The sequence below is a fragment of the Trichosurus vulpecula genome, chromosome 4, assembly GCF_011100635.1.
Source record: "Trichosurus vulpecula isolate mTriVul1 chromosome 4, mTriVul1.pri, whole genome shotgun sequence".
Taxonomy (NCBI): Eukaryota; Metazoa; Chordata; class Mammalia; order Diprotodontia; family Phalangeridae; genus Trichosurus; species Trichosurus vulpecula.
The window spans coordinates 254,802,672-254,810,967 of record NC_050576.1 but is presented as its reverse complement, the minus strand read 5'-3'; positions in this window follow the sequence as shown (position 1 = coordinate 254,810,967).

Genomic DNA, 8,296 nt, shown 5'->3' with positions numbered 1-8,296 from the left:
CAAACATGGATTGGCTGTTCTTCATTTTTGGAGGGAAAACTCTTATCGATGAAACCATGGATCTTTTGGAGTATTTGAGTACTCAAATGGAGTAGAAATATCTAGGAGACAAAGCATGTTATGGTGCTAGCATCAAGCTAGGAATCCTTGGGTTCTAAATCTGCTTCTGACTCCTACTGGCCATGTGACCCTGGGCAAGTCTTAACTCAATCTCTTTGGTCCAGGTAACTGTTTAAGACTTTGTGTTGTCCAGCAAGCGCCCATCTCCATTGGTAGAGGTCAGTCCGGCAGTGAATGAGTATTTATTAATTTCTTATTATGTACCATGCTAAGTGCTAAAGGCTAGAGATACAAAAAAAAGCAAAAGACAACCCCTGCCCAAGGACCTCAGGGTCTAATGGTAGAGACCACATGGGAACAGCTATGTACAAACAAGCTATAGACAGAATAAACTGGAGATAATCAACAGAGGGAAGACATTAGCATTAAGAGGAATCAGGATGTTTCTTTTTTAGAAATTTCCTCTTCCAAGGAAATAGAACGTCCCTTCCGTTCACCGATTTCCACTGCCGGCACAACCAAACCAAACCTAGATCTTGTTTCTAATCTCCTAACTTTTTCTTCTTCTATCATATGATTCAGGAAGGTACGTGTTAATTAGTATGGCCAGTTTCATTTAGTTCAACAAGCATTTAATAAGCTCTCTGGGCCTCAGTTTCTTTCTCAGTAAAATGAAGGGGCTGAGCTGGATGACCTCAGAAGCCCTCCCTGGCCTTTTAGCTTCTAGCTCCTGTTAAGGACCTTCTGTTTAAGGCCAAGGTCTGAGCTGGGGGGTGCAAAGGCAAAACCCAAACAGGCAGAGCTGGAAGCATCAAAAATTTTTAGAGTCAGAAGAGACCTCAGAGGCCAAGTAGTCCAAGACCCTCATTCTACAGACAGGGAGACAGAGGTCCGGAGAATTGAAGTAAACTGGTTGTACGGTGGTTAGAGCTCTAGACCTGGAGTCAGGAAGACCTATGCTCAAAACCTGCGTTAAAAGCTTACTAGCTACGTGATGTAGGCAATTCTTTAAACTCAGTTGGCCTCAGTCTCCTTATTTGTCAAATGTAGGTAATAATAGCACCTATTTCCCAGGGTTGTTGTGATAATGAAGGAGAAAATATTTGTAAAAGTGCTTTGCAAACCTTACAGCACTGATAATTATCAATTATTATTATTAAATTCTTGTTATTAATTTATTATTGCACAAAGTCATACAAGTGGCAGAACAGTCATGAAAATCCGGGTCTTCTAATGGCAGGCCCAGTCCTCTTTCCGTCTTTGTACTCCTCAGGGAAGCCGGGAATCAGAAAGGATCATCTTCCTGAGTTCAGATCTGACCTCAGACACTTACTAGCTGTGTGACCCTTGGAAAGTCACTTAACCCTGTTTGCCTCAGTTTCCTCATCTGTAAAATAGGCTAGAGAAGGAAACGGCAAACCACTCCGGTATCTTTGCCAAGAAAACCCCAAATGGGGTCATGAAGGGTCAGAAACGACTCAGTAGCAACTCATTTTACAAACAATCTTACATTCCAGGAAGACACACACCGAATTCCCAAGTAAGTAAATGCATATAAACAAAACCATCTCTGACTCAAATCACTTTCTTTTTCAAAAAAAAAACCAAACTTTATGTTCAAAAATTTATATTCACCCAAGTGGTTTCATTTTTTGTAAAAAAGATGCATCTAGGGATTCTCAAGTGCATGAATCACTTAAATGTTGATCAAACTCAGGAGAATTCTGCATTCACGGTCTTATTGTTAATTATTGTCATTATTTCGCTGCTCCACAACAATAGCAACTAACAGGCTTTAGAAAAACAAACGCAACTGTAATTTTGCATCTGTGAGTTGGTAATAGATCTAACTCAGAGGTCCGTGCAACCGGAGACTCAGTCATTGGAGAGCTAGAACGAGCCGAGAAGCATTATCGTCAATAGGCTGTTATGTTCTTATTTACTCCACAATTATTTCTGGGTGTTTTCTCCTCAAGTATGTCTCTAATGCCTCATCCTGGGATTTGGCTTGGAAGATGGGAATAATGATCTTCATTATAATGGGAGACCTTGATGAGGATGCTGGTGGAAAGCTTCCATTTGTGATGCTTGATCTAGATAGACACACAGCGCCATCTGCTGGGTGGTTGTGCATGGATCTGTGCAGTCGAAGAAACCCTCCATCTTCATGGGCAAGAGTGGGGAACCACTGGAGCGTGTTTTTCTAAGTGGTCTGGTTCATTCCATAGGATTTGAAGGATATTTTACAGCTGGGCAAGCATGCTCCTTGGCTGATATGCAGAGGTCCAGGATTTTCTCCCAGAAAATTCTCAGCTTTCTTTTAAACCTGATTATCTCCAAAGCTGAGCATTCTTTTTAAAAATTAGAGCTTACTCATCCACCGGCTTTTCTTATTAGGCAGCGTTGGCATCAATCTAATGGATTATTTTTGTGTTGGGGAGAAGGAGATATCAAGCTATTGTGTCGTAGGCAGTAAGTTAAGTGACTTGCCTAGTTTTGTTTAGCCAATAGGTGTCAGAAGACTTGAACCAAAGTCTTACTGACCTGAGAGCAGCACCATGACATACTGTCTCTCCTAGATATAAAGACAAGGAGGTCTTTTATGAGAATTTTGGGTGTTGCTTCCATAGAAGGACATCTTTTCTGGCTGTCAGCATGACCCATTACCCATATTCCTTCTTTCCTGTTTGGTCGCATAGGTAGAAGTAAGACACTCTTTGTGAAAGAACCAGTGTTACTGAAACAAAGGAGATGAGCTTTGAGCCCAGACTCACTGACTCCAAATTGAGTGTTTTCTCCACTGTTATAGTTTCATTTCCTTGACAAGGGAGTAGCTGTTCCTTGGGGAAGGCATTCCATTTTTCCATATTTCCATATTTCACTATCACGGTATGTATACCATGTTTGTCAGAGATTTGAAGGGATTTGAGCCAGGATCTATAATCTGTGGAGAAGTTGTAAGTCTCAGAAGGCTATGGACTCACAAAAGGAGAAAGAAATCAATGTGAAAAATCTATTGTAAGTCCAGGTGAGAACAAATATCCACAGATCCTGGCTCTAATCCCCAGAACCTCAACCGTCTAACCAACATGGTACATGATGTTGGTGAAACATGGAAACATTTGACAGTTAGATAGTTTCTAAACATTTTCCCTAAATGACACCTACTCCATTGGTAGGGTCAGGGTACCATTATGTAGTGGGGAAAACATTAGATTTGGAGTCATCAGACCCGGGTTTGAATTTTATTTCCTTTGTCTTTGTAAGATCAAGACTATATTCCCACTCATCAATCTGCCTTCCACCCGTGAGTTAAGAGTTCTGACCTCTGGAGTAAGGCTGGAGGAATCTTTCTCCATGTGATAGCCCTAAATAGATGAAGAGAGCTGTCATGGTTCTCTTCCCCTCCCACTCTTCCTATCCCCACACCACTGGCATCCCCTTCTCCATGACTAATATCTTTTTCACATTCCACTTAACAACAGTTTTGAGGCTCTTGCCATAATTTCCCTCCTGGATAATCTTCAGTTTGTTACCTTTGCACTGTGATGCCCCAAACCAAACACAACACTCCTGACACGGTATGTACTGAGATGAATATACAGTGATACTGGGTCTTCCTTCTGGACAGACACTTCTCTCAATGCAGCCCAAGATGAGATGTGGTTTTGTTAAACAACTATGTCACACTGTTAGTTCATTGAGCTTACACTCATCGAAGACCTCTGAGTAAACAGTAAACTGGGTAAACAGTGAGCTAGGTACAAAATTTCCTGTCTTAAATTTGTAAATTGGTTTTTTTTTTGGAACAAGTGTTGTACTGTGGAGTCTGCCTCCACACCATTGCTTAAGTTGGCCCACTTTTCAACTACCCTAATTCGGGCCCTTATCGCCATTCACCTTGACTATTACAGTAGCCTCCCAGCAGAATCCACTCTTTGAGGACAGAGATTGTCTTGGTTTGGTCTACATTCTGTACAGTGCCTGGAGCACTGGAACTTAAAAATGCTTGTTGGATTGAGTGGAATTCAGTTGACTCAGGGCCATTAAAAGCACTGCAGTCTTTACCCAAAGCAACCTACTTCAAACCCCTTCTCTTTGTCAGTTAGACTCATGGTTCATTTGCAGGGTCTGTCCAACCTATATGTACTCCAAAGAGTACACAGCCCCGTTCAGGGAGAAATGGGTTTCCCCCAGCAGAGGCATGAAGCCATCAGCATCTGTGTTTATTATAGTTCCCTTCCAGGCCTAATGATCAACGACTCTATGACTCTAATCATGCATTGCTTTATTTAGAGTTCAGCGAGTAATTTCCGTGACACTTTTCTGTGCCTCAATTTCAGCCTCAGTGACAGCTGGGCCGGCTAAAGTTAAGTCTACTTCCTAACAGCCCATTGGCTTGGGAGGAACAGAGTGAACGGGTCATGTCTGCCATAGTTATTTGTGACTCGGTGCCTGATGATCACAGGGAAAGTTTTGACACTATTTCTAGAAATTAGACCTGAAGGAATCCAGCTGCCTCTGAGATCACACAGCTGGGGCACAATTCTAATAAATCTTAGATAGGGGCTTGAAGATTTTTTCTTCTTCTTTAAGGCCCCATATGTGACATCCCATCTCCGGTTTCCACATCTTTACAAGATGGTTATCTATGTCTGGAGTGCCATCTTCCTCACTTCTACCTTCTCAAATCTCTAACTTCCTCCTCTTCCTTCTATGTGGGGTTAGGATGGGTGTCATGAATTTATTTTTACTTTTTATTCTGACCTTAAACATCAAAAAAGGAACTTTTCTATATATATATTTACAGCAGAACACAAAAGATTGTAGTATATAAAACCGAATTTCTCTCTCCTAGCATTTACTTTTATAAAAAGTTTCCAATAATTCCACATTACTTTCAAAACCATCGTGCTTGGAAAGCTGCGAAACAATTTTTATAGCCAGTGTCTCTGATAAAGGCCTCATTTCTAAAATATATAGAGAACTGAGTCAAATTTATAAGAACATAAGTCATTCTCCAATTGATAAATGGTCAAAGGCTATGAGCAGAAAGTTTTCAGATGAAGAAATTAAAGCTATATGTAGTCATATGAAAAAATGCTCTTAAATTGGTATTGATTAGAGGAGTGGAAATTAAAACAACTCTGAGGTACCACATCACACCTATCAGATTGGCTAACATGACAAAAAAGGAACATGATAATTATTGGAGAGGAGGTGGGAAAATTGGAACACCAATGCATTGTTGGTGGAGTTGTGAACTGATCCAATCATTCTAGAGAGAAATTTGGAACTATGCCCAAAGGGCTATAAAGCTATGAATACCCTTTGATTCAGCACTACCACTACTAGATCTATATGCCAAAGAGATCATAAAAAAGGGAAAAAGATCTACATGTGAAAAAATTTATAGCAGCTCCTTTTGTGGTGGCAAAGAATTGGAAATTGAGGGGATACCCATCAATTGGGGAATGGTTGAATAAGTTGTGGTATATGAATGTAATGGACTACTATTGTGCTATAAGAAATGATGAGCAGGCAGATTTAAGAAAAACCTGGAAAGACTTACATGAACTGATACTGAGCGAAGTGAGCAGAACCAGGGGAACATTGTACACAGTAACAGCAACATTGTTTGACTACCAACTTTAAGAGACTTAGCTCTTCAGTTCCAAAAGACTCATGATGGAAAATGCTGTCCCCATCCAAAGAAAGAACTAGGGAGTCTGAATGCAGATCGAAGCACGTTATTTGCTCTTTTTTTCTTTCTCATGGTTTTTCCCTTTTGTTCTGATTCTTCTTTCACATCCTGACTAATATGGAAATATGTTTAATATGATTGTGCATGTATGGCCTATATCGGATTGCACGCCGTCTTGGGGAGGGGTAGGGAGGGAAGGGGAAAACTTTAGAACTCAAAATTTTGTAAAAGTGAATGTTGAAAACTAAAAATAAATAAATAATGATAATTACTATCCTGCTTGTCTGTGTTCCCTCTGAATTTTTTTCTGTTCCCTTTTGTCTATTTTTAAAACCAGTCTCCCTTCAACCTTGTAATAAATAAACATAATTAAACAAAATTAATCTGCACTGCATCCATGTCCCAAAATGTGTCTTTTTTCACATAGAATGCTTTACCTCTCCATCAGGAGGTAGAGAACATGTCTCATCCTAGGTCCTTTGCAGATGAGATTGGCCATTGCATTGGTCAGAGTTCTTGAATCTCTCAAAGTTGTTTTTCTTTACAATGTTGTTATCCTTGTTTTGGTTCTGTTTTAACTTCTTACAGTACAATAATATTCCATTACATTCCTGTACCGTAGTGTGATCAGTCATTCTCCAAATGTCTAAGACGCTATCTACGGTAGCTCCTTAAATTCAAGTTTTTCCCTTCTCTTTCCCACCTTTCCCTTCACCTTCCCAAAACAAAGGATGTTTGTTTTATTGTGCTCTTTTCTCTTCTGTATTATCCTCCCCCTTTACATGTCATCCTGCTTATCACCAGCTGGTTTCCTTTTTGAGTTTGAGGCATTTATACAACAAACTCTCTCTTTCCCTCCCTCCTCTCTCTCTCTGTCTCTCTCTCTCTCTCTCCTTTGCCCACCTCAGAAAGATGAATTTCCTCCGATGCCCACTCCACCCATTTCTTTCTCCATGTTGTATATTCTTCCTATTGCACCCAATTATGAGAAATAACAAGGTCCTTCCTTCTTCCTCCTTTCTATATCCATGTATTCCTTTTACCATCCTTTCTCCTTAAACCTCCTCAGGCCCTAGGAAAAGAAGAACCAATCTACCCTGCCTACAATCTCTATTTTTCTTCCTTCACTCCCTCAATACCTTTTGAAGAGGTTAAGATTCTGAAGGGACACTGGTTTCTTTCCCCTCTATTAGAGTGTTAGCATTATATCATCATAAGCCCCTTCCTGTTGCTCAAATAAATTTGCTTTTCTAGGTTCCTCTCAACTATTGCGTTTTCATTTAGAAGTGTCTATTTAGCTCTGGTCTTTTCATCAGAAATAGTTGAAAGCATTCTGTTCCATTAAAGGTCCATTATCTCCCCTTATACGCTCAGCTTTGCAAGGTAAATTATTCTGGGTTGTAAGCCTATCTCTTTTGCCTTTTGGAATATTGTATCTGTACCCTCCTTTCCCTCTATCATCATCCTAAAACAGGTGCTCTTTACCGGTCTCCTGGATTATTACAATATTTTCTCAATAGGTCTCACTTTTCTCTCCTCCTTCCAACCTGACCTTGTGCATATGTTTGGACCCATCACTGTTCTGTTCAAAACTCTTTGTACAATTCAGTAAACATTTATTAACCACCTATTAGATACCAGGCACTCTGTCTGGAGGCTAGGGATACAAACGCAGCAATGAAACAGATCCAGCCCTCAAGGTGATTCCTGGATCTCAGGCACTTATTAGCTGTCTGACCTTGGACAGTTCACTTAAGTGGCTCTGGGTCTCAGTTTTCTTGTCTGTAGAAGGAGGGGGTTTGACTCCGTGATGTCTGTGGTCCACTTTCACTCTAAGTCTATCATCCTAAGAGATGACATGGTGGGGGGTGGAGAGGAACTCTGATGCCTCATGATTACATTTTAAACTCTTTATTTTGGCATTCCTTCTCTACATAAGCTGATGCCACTTTATTTTTTTCGTCTACATCTCATTTTGATGTTCATCTCAAGAACTACCATCAACAGAGATCACTCATGGAATTATAGATTTAGAGCTGAAAGAATTCTCAGAGGCACTGGAATCCAACCTTCTCATTTTACAGATGAAGAAACTGAGGCTTAGAGAGCTTGGCTTGCTCCAAAGTCACAAGCTAATACTCATCTGAGGCAAGATGTGAACTCAGGTCTTCCAGTCTCCGAACATGGCATTCTTCCCACTATGCTGTCTAGCTTTCCCTACATTTCACACTTTCCATTTTGCTTCCTCCATACCTTTTGTTGATGTAGTTTCCTATTCCTGGCATATTCTCTTCTCTCATTTATAATCTTTTTGTTTTTTTTATTGTTTATTTGTTTTATTGATACCTTTTTTTTTTTTACATCACCATCATTTCCCAATCTACCTCTTCCCCCTCCTCTATACCTGGAGCTATCTCTTGTAACAAAGATTTACAGAGGAAGAGAAAAAACATAGTATAGCAAAACCCACTAGCGCATGAATCCCATTTCTCTGTCAGCACATGTAATATTCCACACCCATAGACCCTCGCT